We start from the raw sequence: 16,005 nt of genomic DNA on the forward strand, positions 1-16,005 counted from the left end.
AAGAAAGAAAGAAAGAAAGAAAGAAAGAAAGAAAGGAAAGGAAGTTGGGTCGTGAGGCTCCCACTCTTTTCCTTGCAGTTCTTCATCCTCTTGTAGACTCCCTAGGTAACATCTACACAGGCCTGCCCATTGAATGTTCACTTGTCCGTTCAGTCTCAATTATTCCAGCCTGAGAAGAGTTCTGATTATGCTCAATTCCTCTTTGCTTGAATGTTATCAGAGTCTTTACCCTGCACTTTAGTGGGCTTCTTTTCTTAAGCTTGGGCTCTATTTTGGAGTCTTGGTCATTGTCACAGTACCTGTCAAAGTCATTACTGCCGTTCTGTCTCATATTTTCTGCTTAGGAAGAAAGATGGTTGAGGAGATCTTCATTCTGTTCCTTGTTGCCTCAGTTCCAACAACTTTTTTCATATAGTTTCCTAGTTGTCTCCACAATAGGACTTGGATTCACCTTGTATTTCACAATCTGATTCAGACATGCTTCATGTGAGTTCAAGCCAGCCTGGTTCTGCGCAAGACAACCAGAGCTACACAAAAAAGGGCATATTATAGTCATTGCTTCATATTGTATTTTGAGCTTCTATAAACAAAAAATGGTGCCTGGAGAGACGGCTTAGCGTTTAAGAGCACACACTGCTTCTCAGAAGATCAGGGTTCAGTTCCCTGTATCTACATGGTGTGGCTGACCCACAACCACTTGCAAGTCCAGGTTCAGGATCTGAGTCCTTTGACCTTCACAAACACCTACTAGCACACATACACAGAACCCCCCACACACACATGATTTAAAAATAAACAAAAAGTTGATTGTGAAAAATCATATATATAACAATATACACCAGAGTCTTACGCAGCTAAAAATAAAAATAAAATTATGATATTGATCAGCAAAATGAATGGAGTTACAAATGATTATATCCAAGTAGGGCATAGTGCTGCAAGGCATGGGCAGGACGGTCTTTGTGAGTGCAAGGCCAGTCTGATCTACATAGCAAGTTCCAGGACAGCCAGGCCTACATAGAAAGACACTGTTTCAAAACAAACAAACAAACCAAGTCTCAGGACAAAAACCATGTTTTCTTTAACATGTAGAGCTTAGATCTTAGTGTGTGTGTGTGTGCCTGTTACTCATGAAAGCAGAATGGGCACTATGAAAAGAGAAAAGGGAGACTAAGGGAGGATTGAGGAGGAGAGAAGGCAAAAGAACAAAACAACAAAACCAGAAGTGGGGTTTCTGGGAACAGGAGCTGTAGGGGGAAAGCAAGGAGACAGGGTTGGGTGTGCAGGGACAAAGATCAGCGAACACCAGAGGACTGTGGAAATGCCATAAGGAAAGTCATTACTTTATCACTTTTAGAGCATGAACAAAAAGTGTTGAGGCCTGCCCTGCCCCAGCATAACTGTAGCCATTTTGTTTCATGCCTGCCAGCTATTTCATATTGTTGCTGTGACATGCCTGGCAATCATTAACTCAGAAAAACCACTTGATGCAGAGCAGGATCATGCTGCTCAACATTCCCTGTTATGTTTTGTATGAAGTTTCATAATCTTAAGAAATTCCACAAAGCTTTACATAGAACCCATCAAATTAAAGGTCACTATGAACTGCTATGTCTAAAATGGCTGAGTCAGAGCTAACCACCGGGTAGTACTTCCCAAAGCTGTGTGTGAGCTCATTGTAGTTTTTGTGTTTTTTTTTCCTTTATAAGCCTTCCCTGAGAACAAACTGGTCCCACAATTAAGGCTCCCGAGTCCTTTTTTGCGGTCCTGAAGTTCAGTCTTGGGGTGTGCATTCAGTGAACTATTCTTGGTTAACTGAGTTCATATAGTTTGTGTGGCAATTCCTGAACCAGCAGCAAATGATGCTGCAGTCTGGGGCTACAACTCGGCAGCAGTGTACTTGCCTCGCACGCATGAATCAATCAATCCCCAGAAACAAAAAGAAAACAGAAGATGATATAAAGTGTGCTTGTTTGAGATTCTGGGAATCCTTCCTTGTGTTAGATCAGGACCATGGAGTCACATTGTCAATCACAAGAAGTATTTTTGTTGGCTGAATCAGGGTCTTATTACATAGCCCTGGATGCCCTAGAACATTCTATGTAGACCAGGCTGGCTTTTTGTTGTTGTTGTTGTTGTTTTGTTTGTTTTTTTCGAGACAAGGTTTCTCTGTGTAGTCTTGGCTGTCCTGGAACTCACTCTGCAGACCAGACTGGCCTCGAACTCAGAAATCCGACTGCCTCTGCCTCCCAAGTGCTGGGATTAAAGGCGTGCGCCACCACGTCCACCTTGAACTCACAGAGTTTAGCTTGCGTCTGCCTTATGAATGTTGGGATTAAAGGTGTGCACCACCATGCCTGGCTGATGTTTTTGAGACAGATCCTCATTATGTGCTCCAGGATTGCCTCTGCCTCCTGAATGCTTGCACCTCTTCCTACCTGTTATTCTCAGACAAGGTTGCTTCATCTGTCCACACCATAGAGAAGGCTCTCAGGGAGGAAAACCACCATGTGGTTGCTGGGATTTGAACTCAGGACCTTCGGAAGAGCAGTCAGTGCTCTTAACCGCTGAGCCATCTCACCAGCCTGGAACAATGTTTTTAAAAAGATCATTTTAACTGACATCTTTAAGCTGGATCATCAAAGTAAAGAAAATTAGGTGATCTACATTCCTTTCTTGGGTATTGAGGATTACTGATTGAGGCCACACCACGCACGTTCTGGTTTTAGAACTAACCAACCAAGAAGTGCTAGAAACCTCTTCATGGACTAGCCTCCTACCCCTGGTCACTGTCAGCTTCTCAGTTCCTCTTTGTATACAGCCAAGGTGGGTAGACAGTTTGTGGTCACCCCTCCCAAATTTTAGTATAGAACATTCTAGAGCCTTAGGTCCAGTAGACAATATTTGTCAATTTCTAACTGGCCATGCTGCTTAAGGAATTTATTCCAAGAGAAAGCCTTCACTTTTTGTCTGCAATCTGAACAGCTCAATAATTCTTCTATTTGAAGAGACCTCTTCATATCAGAGACTTGATGTAGCTGTCTTCCTTGCCTCCCTCTGCTTCTCCTCCCTCCACATTCATTCTCTTCCTTGTTGTTTCTGTCTCACTGGAGAGCAGATTTTCCTGGAAAGAATGTAATCCTAACCATCATCTCCCAAGTACCATTCCGCTGTAAAGCATTCTAACCCTTAATTTCCCAGAGCAGTATCTCTGAAGCAAGCACTGCTACAATTACATAAACACAGAGGAACTCTACTTCCTAATAAGGGACTCCAGAGCTTTCCCAAGGAGCATTCAAAACTCTTGAACACATGGATCCAGGTTATGTTTACAGCCTCATCTCCCATGTGTGCTGTGCTTTTGGAAAACTGCATATTGTCCTGATTCCTTAAGGGTCTCCTGTGTTCTGTGTGTGCCTCTTTAGCAGGCTGGAATGAAATGGACAGATTTTAACACTTTGTACATATGTGATGACCATATGCACTTGATGAACTATTTAAAGGATGTAGAAATGGGGTCTCAGGAAGGCTAGGGATCAATTTTTATCTTTGGGAAAGACACTGGGCTTATAGAATGAAGAGATGAGCACTTGGTAGTGACCATGAGTGGAATTAGTTTGCTCTACGACAATGAGGAATAAAGAGCGCTTTTTGTATGTGCACTCTTATTTTATTCTTTCCTTGAGATGTAAATGATACACTTTATAGAACTGTTGGAAAATACATAATAACAGAACCCATCAATTAGAGCATCCTACCCCTTTCTGAGATTTGCTGATGTCCACATAGTGGTGAGTGAATTAAAACAGGTCAAAACAGGGCAATAGTTTTTAAGGTTCCATCTTACTCTGGCTTCAGTGGGCACCTCCAGGCTCAGTCTCCAAATGCTAGCATTACACGTATGGGCTACCATATCTGGATTGACTTTTAAAATGCTATCAAAAGTTCACAAGTTATAAATATATACCTCGATAACTGTTTCCAAAGCAAACACATTTGTCTGGCTAGAAACCAAATTAGGGAAGAAACCATTCCTAGTCCTATACCCCACATTGATGTCCTATTCCCAGCCAGGTGCAGTCATTGTTGGGACTTAGAAAAACCTAGATGAGTTTTGTCTGTTATTTGAATTTTATCTAAATAGAATCATGCAGAGAGTACTCCTTTGTGTCTGTCTTTTCCCCATTCTCCATCATCAGTTCATTAATCATCCATCTGGTTTCATGAGAATGTAAATTATTCACTATTATTGCTGTATAGTGATTTATTGCCTAAATATAATGGGGAATAAAACATCCTCATCATTGGTAAAATAATAAGACAAAAATTAGTGAGAATATAAAAATTCTTGACTAGTATAATTCATCATGTTAATATAACTAATGAATACACAAGTCTCTACTCTAAAAGTAGATAGTTTACTTTCTCGTTAGAAATAAAAAAAAAAAGAATGTACAAAATTGACTCCACAAAGGGTGTAAAGCAAGTCTGCAAAGAACAAACTGCAAAGAGTGAAACAGCACAGACTATATTCTCTGGCCATCATGAAATAATGTGAGAAACGATGCAAAAAGCTAGACGTCTCTGTGTGCTTTGAAATGAAGAACTATATTTCTATTTCATCTTATGTTTTATGGTATGCATGTTTTGCCTATGTGTATGTTTGTGTGCATGCTAGATATCTGGAGAGGGCATGAGAGTTCAGTGGACCCCCTGGGACTGGAGTTAAGGTTGTCAACCAGCATGTGGGTACAGGGAACCAAACCTGGGTTCTCTGGAAGAGCAGTATGTGCTCTAAACCTCTGAGCCTCAAGAAATATATTTCTTTTTCTTTCTTTCTTTGTTTTGTTTTGTTTTTTTTCGAGACAGGGTTTCTCTGTGTAACCCTGTCTGTCCTGGAACTCACTTTGTAGACCAGGCTGGCCTCGAACTCAGAAATTCACCTGCCTCTGCTTCCTGAGTGCTGGGATTAAAGGCATGTGCCACCACGCCCGGCTCGAGAAATATATTTCTAAATAACTTGCTGTTCAAAGAACAAATAAAACATATTTGAAAACATTTTGGGCTGAGTTATAAATGAAATCATGATATAAGAAAATTTGCGAGGTATGAAATCCAAGCAGGCAGGCCTTTTATTTGTTTATTTATTTTTTGGTGGGGTCAAAATTGACAAGCTGATTCTAAAATAGCCTTGAATACCCAAAACATTTAGGGAAAGAACAAAATTGAAGAAGTCATGCTATCTGATATTTACTGTAAAGCACAAATCTCAAGAATGTGGTTTGGACTAGATGGGTCCACAGATCAATGAGCCAGAACAGAGAGTACAGAATTCGATCCACACACATTTGGCCAACTGATTTTAAATAAAAGCATCAAGATAACTTAGCAGAGGAAGAAAAAATCTTTTCAACAAATGGTGGTGGAACAAACAATTGGACAGCGGTATGGAGATGAATGAACCTTGATTTATAGTTTCTATGAAAAATAACTGAAATGTATCGCCAATTTACCTGTAAGAGCTTAAGTGACAAAAATATCTAGAAATGATAAAAAATCATTTTGACCTTTTGTTAGGACAAAAACAACCCAATAAACTGGATTTATCAAAATTAAAATCTTCTTCTCAAGATACTGTTAAGAAAATGAAAAGCAAAACCATAGCCTTGGGTAAGGTATTTGCAAAGCAACAAAGCTAGTGAAAAACCTATCTTCACAATATATAAATGACTTGGGACTGGGGATGGAGTTGAATGGAGATAGCAATTGCCTAGCAGGCCCAGAGCCCTGCTTCAGTCATCAGCACTGTGTATAACTAGGTGTGCTGGTTTATATCTGTAAGCCTAGGACAGTGATTGGAGGCAGGAGGATCAGAAATTATTATCCTCATACACATGAGGAGGACGATGCTGACCTGGGTTACTCGAGAGCTAGTCTCAAAAAAAAATAGCTTTTAAAATAAGATTAAATGTGTCTTTTTAAATGCCTAACAAGCCAAATCTTAAGTATTTATACAATAGAAATAAAAACATGGATTAACACAAAGACTTGTATGCAAATCTGCATAACAGTTCTGTTTGTACTGGGGTAAACCGGGAAAAGATCCAAGTGTCCATCAACTGATGAATGGGCAAGTTTTACTATCTATACAAGTGCAATAAGGAAGTACTAATATATTCAACCAATCCATAATATGAATGAAACTCAAAAGCATTGTATTGAGTGAAACTTGGGTGGTTATAAACGACCGGCATATTTATACATTTTGAAAGGGGCAAAATTATTAGCAGTAGTTTCCAGGTTGAGGAGCGAGGATAGAATACATAGGGCACAAAAGAATGTTGTGGAGGGCTGGTGAGATGGCTCAGTGGGTAAGAGCACCCAACTGCTCTTCCGGAGTTCAAATCCCAGCAACCACATGGTGGCTCATAACCATCCGTAACAAGATCTGATGCCCTCTTCTGGTGTGTCTGAAGACAGCTACAGTGTACTTACATATAATAAATAAATAAATCTTTCAAAAAAAAAAAAGAATGTTGTGGAGGTGATTAAATTACTGTATATCATGACTGTGGTAGTAGTTACATGATTACAGTTGTCAATAGTGTGGAACTTAGGCGTGGAGAGAATGCCTGTAATCCTGACACTAAGGAAACTGTGGAATAGCACCAGCCAGTCTTTGGGCTACATGAAACTGTTTCTTAAACCCCCCAAAAACGCCGGGCGTGGTGGCGCACGCCTTTAATCCCAGCACTTGGGAGGCAGAGGCAGGTGGATTTCTGAGTTCAAGGCCAGCCTGGTCTACCAAGTGAGTACCAGGACAGCCAGGGCTATACAGAGAAACCCTGTCTCGAAAAACCACAAAAAAAAAAAAAACCACCCAAAAACAAGAAATCCCAAACAACAAATCATGTATACCAAACAAAAGCTCTTAGAACTTTACCACTAAGACAATAAATAAATAGAGTCCCTCCCCCCTGCCCCCCGTCCCCTCCCCGAAACGGGCAAAGAGACATCTTGGTGGTGGCGGTGGTGTTCTTATATCAATCAGAGCAAGTGACAGTCCTTTGTTCATCCTAGCTTGATGCCTGGCTTGGTGTCCGAAGCTGTTTTCTGCCTAGGACACAGAAAAATCAGATCAGATCAAATCCATGCAGGGCAGGGCAGAGGGAGGAAGACGGAGACTTGGTGCAGGTGGGAAAAGACACCCACAGGCCTACCCTTTGCTCTATTGGGCCTCACACACTCAGAGCCCCCAGGCCCCCCCCCCCCGCCTATCACCACTTAGTGCAGTGAGGAAAGGGGAAGACAGACAGAGCGACAGACTGCCATGCCACGCACAGACCTGCTCTCCAGAGTGGGGCACAGGCAAGCCATGGACACTCACCCTGGGGCCTGCCAGCCACATGCCCAACCTGCAGCAGGAGCCACCACAGTGTGCAAGTATGTGGTGGACCGATGGCAGTGAAAGAGAAGTGGAGCAGCTTGAGCATTGTGAAGAAAGATGGAACCGGAGTCCCAAAGGTGGAGAAGAGTAGCCTGCTGTGAGTGGCTGGCCCCACCACGTGGGGCCATAGTGAGGTCCTAGCCTGAGCTGCTGCTGAGGCCCTGTCTGTGCAGCAGTAGGGGTCTATGTTGATGCCTATAGTTTATGTTACCACCATAGAACATGGGGCTGTTCCTGGGTAGGGCAGCAGCTAGGGACCACGTAGATGGTTAGAGGCTGTGTAGAACTGGCCCCGCTCCTGCTGGTTGCGGGTCTGGAGAGCTGGCCCCACTTCTCAACAGCAGCAACACTAATAGGGAGAGCAGGTCCCGAGCCTCGCCCAGACAGCACAGTGAAGTGGTGGTGGTGGTAGTGTGTGTGTGTGTGTGTGTGTGTGTGTGTGTGTGTGTGTGTGTGTGTGTGCTGGCCCTGAGGACGTGAGTGTGAAAGAGCTGAGTCTGGCAGTGGGCAAAGTTGCCCACAGGGTCATAAGTGACAGAGAGCTAGCCCTGCTGCGTGGATGGTATAGCAGAGCTGACCCTGCTGATACAGATACAGGTGAGGCTGCCCCAAGGATAAGAGAGCTAGCCTCACCACTCCTTTGCCACGAAGCAGCTTGGGCAGGGCGAGATGCCTTCTGGCCCCTTGCCCTTACTACTGGAGGCAGTCGGGAGAGCTGACCTGGTCCTGAGAACTGGTGAGCTGGCCCTGCTGTTCACTGCCACTCACTGGCTGCAATACAAGAGAGTGCGAGCCCTGCACCTTGCCTGGGCAGCACAGTAGAGCTGGCTCTGGTAGAAGGGGCACAGGTGGGGGGGCAGCCTTGAGGGTAAGAGTGCAGGAGATCTTGTCCCACCCTCCTGTCAGCTGTGAGGCAGTGTGAGTGTGAGGATGTCTTCCCCCACCTCACCACCTGCTGTGGTTGGAAGAGTTGGTCCTAAGAGCACAAGTGCAGGAAAGGTAGCCCTGCCCCTTCACTGGCCACAGCTCTCCAGAGAGGACACCTGGCACTTTGCCTGGGCAACACAGTGGAGCTGGCCCCGATGGCAAAGTCACAGGTGAGCCAGCCCTGAGGGTATAGGAGCAGAAGAGCTGTCCCAGTCCATCAAAGGTTGCAGCACTTGGGAGAGCTGGCCCCATGCCTTGACTGGGCAGTACAGCGGAGCTGGCTCTGGAGGTGTGGGTGCAGGTAAGCTGACCCTGAGGGCATGAGAGCAGGAGAGCTGACCGTGCCTTTTGCTGATGGCAGCAGTGGGTGGCCTAACAAGAACAGTGCTGGAGAGCTCGCCATGATGGTTCAGATACGGGAGAGCTGGTGGGCTGACTAGCTCAGCTACCACCCAGATCCCGATCCAGGGCTCTGAGTTGGCCCACCCCCAAATCGATATCATCTACAAACAGTTGGTACGCACAAAAGGGTCAGTCCTGCGGTTGCAAAGCAGTAGGATCTCCATGACACAGGGCAACAACAGGATAACGGGGAGGCGTCCCAGTGAGGATCCAGTATAGATGGGTGCCCCAGGAGCCAGAGACCTCGAAACAGACCAAAGAATCATTACAAAGAACATTTGCAAGATGTGGCTGGAGGGTAACTGTGGGATGCACTGACGTACTACAGCTTCCACCATGAGAACATTTCCTATGCTTTCTTTTTGGTTGGGTGTGTGTGTACTGCAGGTGCGTGTTATTTTGTGGGGGGTGGACTGCAAGAGCAAAGGGTGGATATGAGGGGACAGGGAAATGAGCAGAACTGGGGTGCATGATGCGAAACTCACAAAGAATCAATAAAGAGATTTTTAAAAGATTTTTAAAAATGAATTTTAAGGCTTGTGAAAACTATACCTCAATAAACCCAGTTTAGAAACCAGAATAGCTGGGAATAAGCCATCAAATCATCTGTCTCAAGAAGCTGGAAAGAAGCCGGGCGTGGTGGCGCATGCCTTTAATCCCAGCACTCGGGAGGCAGAGGCAGACGGATTTCTGAGTTCAAGGCTGGTCTGGTCTACAAAGTGAGTTCCAGAACAGCCAGGGCTACACAGAAAAACCCGTCTCGAAACCCCCCCCCCCAAAAACACCAACCCCCCAAAACCAAAACAAACAATAAAACAAAACAAAACAAAACAAAAACAAGAAGCTAGAAAGAGCTGGGAAGTGGTGGCGCACATCTTTAATTCCAGCATTTAGGAGGCCGAGGAAGGCAGATTTCTGAGTTCAAGGCCAGCCCGGTCTACAGAGTGAGTTCCAGGACAGCCAGGGCTACACAGAGAAACCCTGCTTCGAAAGCAACAACAACAAAACAAAACAAAAAGCTGGAAAGAGAGATGGTCCAGCAGTTAGGAGCACTTGATCTTATAGAAGACCTGGGTTCTGTTCCAGGGTCTATGTGGTTTAGAAATATCCATGACTCCTGCTGTGGAGGATTCAACACTGTCCTCTGACCTCCGTGGGCAAAGCATTAATAAAATAAATAAATCTAAGTTTTAAAGAAACTACAAAAACCCTGCTAAATCACAATGTGTTGTTATTGGTTATGATGGTTTTCACTGGTTGTCAACTTGAATACATCTGGAATTAACTAAAACCCAAATGATTTGGCACACCTGTGACGGATTTGTTTTGTTTTTTGTTTTTTCAAGACAGGGTTTCTCTGAATAGCCCTGTCTGTCCTGGAACTCACTCTGTAGACCAGGCTGGCCTCGAACTCAGAAATCCACCTGCCTCTGCCTCCGAGTGCTGAGATTAAAGGCCTGCGCCACCAGGCCCAGTGATTTTTTTTTTTCTTAATAAAATCACTTGAAGTGGGATAACCCACTTCTACTTTGGATCTTTGAGGTAGGAAGATCCACCTATAATTGAGACCATACCTTCAGCTGGAAGCCTATATAAAAGATATAGAAGAAGGAATCTCTCTCTCTCTCTCTCTCTCTCTCCCTCCCTCCCTCCCTCCCTCCCTCTCTCTCTCTCCCTCTCTCCCCCTCCCTCCCTCCCTCCCTCCCTCCCTTCCTCTCCCACCCCCAACTCTCCCTAGCAAGTGAATTCCTTCTCTGGAATTCAGAGCCCACTTCTTCAGGATTCCTGTGTACACTGAGGACAATCTGACACCCGGCCTTGTGAACTGGACAACTACTAGATTCTTGGTTCCTCTACAATGTAGACAGCCTTTGTTGGATTTGCTGGATCACAGTCTGTAAGTCATTCTAATAAATCTCTCTCTCTCTCTCTCTCTCTCTCTCTCTCTCTCTCTCTCTCTCTCTCACACACACACACACACACACACACACACACACACACTGCGTTCCTTCAGAGAACCCTAACATGGGAGTAAAATCCTCTTTTGTGAAGTTATGGGCCTCTCTCTTGAGGAGCACCTGATGCTTTTAAACATCAGATGTCCTTGTCTGAATCAATCATTTCATTGAGGGGTATCACAACTGGTAATTGTTGAATTTGATCATTCTAGTATTCTTATTACTGACCACTCTTTCAAATGAGAAGGAAGTTTCCACCGTACTACCTCGGGGATTTGGCTTACCTGAAATTTGACTCCAGCTGGGAAAACACAAAACCACTTGATGAATCTCCTTTAATGAAGCCAATTTCCCCCGAAGATATACTGCATTGGCATTGTTCAGTCACTCTTTCCCTCAGTTCATCAGTTTTAGAAAATACATACAAATTCTCTCCCAAACCCAAACCATGGCTTTGGCTGCTATTTTTCTTTGAGACACTGTTTTTCTAAATAGCCCTGGCTGCCTGGAACTCACTGTCTAGTCCAGGGCAGCCTCAAACTCCGAACCCCATCACCCTCTGCCTCTGACGTGCTGGGATTAAAAGTGTGCACCATCATACCAAGCACTGGGTGTTATTTTAAAAACTGCTTTGGGTATGGTACTGACACCAGAACAGACGTGCAAACCATGAAACAAAATAGAAGACCCAAACATGAGTATATGTGACTCGAGCCACCTAATATTTGACAATATGTCAAAGCATAGAGAAAAGATAGATGAAATAAAAACAAGTAGGAAATGCTTCAAGATTTTTATTGTTCCTAGCAATCAGGGAAATGCACATTAAAACAACTTTGAGGCTTCATCTTACCTCAGTCAGAATAGCTGATTAACAAAACAAACAAAAAATGCTGGCCAGGTTCTGGAGAAAATAAAATCCTCTTGTGGGGCAGTGGTGGCGCACACCTTTAATCCCAGCACTTAGGAGGCACAGGCAGGAGGATATCTGAGTTCGAGGCCAGCCTGGTCTACTCCAGAGTGAGTTTCAGGACAGTCAGGGCTACACAGAGAAACCCTGTCTTGAAAAATCAAAAAAAGCAAAGCAAAATTTGCAGTTGGTGGTCCAGATGCTCTGGAAATCAGTGTGGAGAGTTCTCAAAATACTAAAGTTTAATCTACTATATGACCCAGCTATACCACTCCTTGGCATATTCCCAAAGGAACACATGATCCTGTCTAAACTTTAAATTACATATAATACCTAATAGCACTGGAAATGCTATATAGATAGTTGTGTTGTATTCTTTAGAGAACAAAATAAATCTTAAAAAAAAAGAATTTTGAAAAAAACTGAACAGATAATAAACAATAAAGAACATTCTTACAAAAATGGGGATCCAAGGTGTGAAAGGAAGTGAGCTCTCGCAGACCTCCCTATACACACACATACACACACACACATANACACACACANANACACACACACANANACACACACANANACACNCNCACACACACACATACACACACGCACACACACACATACACACACGCACACACACATACACACACATACACAAACATGCACACACACACATACACACATACACACATACACACATGCACACACACATACACACACACACACACACACACACACAGTCCCATGGAAGTTTACCAGATGTTGCTGCTGCTGCTTTCCAGCCTTTGTCTCCTGTGTTGCATTATCATCAGTAAGCAGCTCACAGCAGCAGGAATGTGCAAGTGGAATGGAAGAAGTGTTGCTAGTGCATCTCAACGGTAGCCTCCCTGAACTCCAGCTCAGGAGCTGTGGATGACACGTGTGTTCTCTTTAGGAAAGCTTTTCCAACTAGCAAGGAGTCAAAAACATTCTTGTTATACAAACCATTTCTAGACCAGAGACTAAAATTCCAGTTAATTTATTGTAGGTGATACCCACATTGGAAAAGCTTAGTATGACAGAAAGAAAAGTATAAACTGATTTCATCAGTGAGTATTTGCCAACCTATGAAATCAAATATTAGAAAATTAAAGTGTAATGGGGTATTAAAATTATCATTACCATATAAGGATTCTATAGGTAATTCAAGTGTGGTAAAAGTATAATACACATTTAAAAATATGGACATTCAATATGTTCCACAAAATTATTTGTTGGAATTAGGCATCCATTTTTTTGTTTTGGGATCAATTATTTTTAAAATGTTATATTTATTTATTTATTTATTTTAGTATATGTGTGTGCATGTATGTATGTACATATTTGGAAGTCAAAAGGCAATTAGGTCAAATCATTTCCCTCCACCTTATGATCCCAGGTCTTAAACTCAGGTCATCAGGATTGGCAGAAAGCACCTTTACCATCTATGTTATTTTGCCAGCCTTAAACATTCACTATTGAGTGAGATCTCCTAGCATTCCTGGAACAGAGAAAAAAATTTTTAACTTGGCATAGGAGATATACAGAAAAACACTTGAGGATGAACTATTTGAAGCACTCCCTGAGAGGGCTAAGCTGTCTCCATGACAGGCTTCAAATTGGTAGTTCAGGAGACTAGGCCTAAATCTCTGTTTCAAGAACTGGGCAGTTCCAGGCAAGTCCAGGCCTCAGAAGCTGCCCCTCCACGCCACCTGGCCTGAGGCAAGGACAATGGATCTCAGCAGTGTCCAGACTTCCTCAGCTACTTCCTCAGTAACAGTTCCCAGACCTCCCCAGCAAGTATCCAGCCCCTACACCTCAGTAATGGAATGTCCATAGGGATGGACCCAACAGATTACATAGAGGATAACTACCCCAGAATTCCCTAATGTACTTTAAATCAGGCCTGCAGGCTCACTTGCTTGTCTCTCTATCTTGATGATGGAGGACCGCAGCATGCTGGACCTTTGTAGAATAAAACACACTGTTTGTTTACATACTATTTGAGTCCAGGGTATCATTCTTCGGGGAATCATGGACCCATACATTTAGGAACTCACCCCAGGAGTCGCTGGAGACCTCCTGACCCAAATAGTGGAATGTTTTTCTGATTGGCAAGTCCAGGAACCCAGTTGTTTTTTTTTTTCTTATACATATCTGTGTTCTGTTTCAGATTTAAATCTGTTTTGGGTTTAGTCTGGAGGCTGAAAGGAACAAAGCGGACTGGTATTTTGTCACCAGGCATGGGACAATGGAGGATGCTCCTGACCCCCCCCCCCCATCGGAAGCTGGAGAACTTGCTAGTTCTTATCTGGCTTCTGAACTGACTGTGGGGTCTATGGGCTTCCTATGAGCAGGAGGAAGACCGTCTGAGACAGACTTTCAGTTTGGTTTTGTTTTCCCTGGAATGCCCTTCTGTGTTTGTCTGTGTATATTCTGTTTGTACTTTTTGTTTTCTCTTACAAATTTGTCTTTGAGCTGGGCGTGGTGGCGCACGCCTTTAATCCCAGCACTTGGGAGGCAGAGACTGGCAGATTTCTGAGTTCGAGGCCAGCCTGGTCTACAGAGTGAGTTCCAGGGCAGTCAGGGCTACATAGAGAAACCCTGTCTTGAAAAAAACCAAACCAAACCAAACCAAACAAAAACAAAACAAAAAACAAACAGACAAAAACAAATTTGTCTTTGATTCCTAGGATGGGACAGGCACAAAGCACCTCACTGAACCATTTTAAGGACTTCCCCCAAGTCATCCCTATAAACTATCTTTTGCAGGAATGAATGGCCTACCTATTAAGTAGGATGGCCCAACAAGGGGACTTTCCATCTTCCTATCATTAACAGGGTAAAGGTTTAGTTTATGAAGCTTAGAGCCACCTGGACAAAGTGCTATAGGACTAGCTGCTCCCCAATCTTCTTCCTCTGAAGGAGGGTCAAACTTGGCCCCTTGCTTTGCTCCCCTTTGATCCTGAGGGGGATCTCTGTCCTGTTCCTTATGTTCTTGCTCCTGCCCAACCAGCACAGGTATAGGGAGCAACCCCTGACTCCCCCAACTCCACTTGGAGCCCACCTTACATTTGGACCATACTGCACAGAGGACTGACTCTACTCTGGCCTTACCCCTCTGGGCTACAGGACCCCCAGATGCTCAGGGGAGACAGTTAAAGGCATATGTGTCATTTGCCAGTAGTGATCTTTTCAATTGGAAGTTGCAGTACTCACAAGTCATCTAGATTCCATCATGCCGACTCATCTGCCCCCCTGGGATGACTGTCAGCAATTGAGAGGATCCTGGGAACCTACTTGAAATTGGTTCCTGAAGCAAATGGGCTCCCATTCAAGTTCAGGGTGATATCTATGCAGCCTTTCCTTTGACTCGACCTGACTGGGATTTTAACACTACTGAAGGTTCTGAGTCTACTGCCAGATTCTGGTGGGGGAGGCGGGGGGACTCCAAAAGACCACCAGACCATCCATTGATTTATCTCAGGTGAGCCAGGTGACACAGGGACAGAATGAGAGCCCCAGAGAACATCTAGAAAGCCATTTTGAAGCCTGTAGGACCTATGCTGCTTTTGACCCAGAAGCCAGAGAGCACCAGTCAACTGTGAGCTTGGCTTTTGTTAACCAAGCTGCCCCTGGGATCTGTTGGAAGCATCAGGCACAAAATGGCTTTGTAGCCTGCCTCTGGTACCCAAAAGCCAGCCTCTGTTTGTCTTTGAATGGCAAGACTTGGAGAGAGGCTTCAAGGGACAAGTGACTTGGATGCGCCTGCCTCACGCATTCAAAAACTCACCCACTGCCTTTGAGGAGGCACTGCATAAGGACTTAGGTGGGTACTGGCAGGCCCACCCCCAAAGCTGTTGTGGGCCCCCAACTTGGAGACATGCCAGAATGCCACATAAGACCTGCTATAAGAGCAGAGTTAACTTAGCTACTTACTGAGTGGCTGCTAAGAAGGCCCAGTTTTGTCAACTTGAGGCCACCTATCTGGGGTATATATTCAACCCGGGCGAGGGGAAGGGGTGACCAATGCATACTATCGGACGCCCAGAAGCAACCCATCCTTAGCATCCCAGTTCTATCAACACAAAGGCAATTTCTGACATCTGATGGGTTCTGTAGACTTTGGGTGCCAGGGTTCACTGAGATAGCCAAACCATTGTATGAGGCCACCAGGAGCCAAGAAGAGAATGGACCCCTGAGATGGACATGGATTTAAGAGTCTAGGAAGAGGGTCTGGTTAGATGGCTCAGTGGTTAAGAACACCGACTGCTCTTCCAAAGGTCCTGAGTTCAAATCCCAGCAACCACATGGTGGCTCACAACCATCCATAACAAAAATCTGATGCC

The 16,005-nt window shown here is 44.3% G+C and overlaps 1 non-coding gene and 1 pseudogene across 1 annotated transcript; one reads left to right on the forward strand and one right to left on the reverse strand.

The window, feature by feature from the left end:
• Window positions 1–16,005, reverse strand: part of LOC110314488 — a 29,578-nt pseudogene that overhangs the window by 846 nt on the left and 12,727 nt on the right.
• On the forward strand, window positions 6,991–7,130 carry LOC115063211. The gene has a single exon (XR_003843094.1). It is a non-coding gene; the product is annotated as a small nucleolar RNA SNORA48 (small nucleolar RNA).

This window comes from Mus pahari, chromosome X (assembly GCF_900095145.1).
Source record: "Mus pahari chromosome X, PAHARI_EIJ_v1.1, whole genome shotgun sequence".
Taxonomy (NCBI): Eukaryota; Metazoa; Chordata; class Mammalia; order Rodentia; family Muridae; genus Mus; species Mus pahari.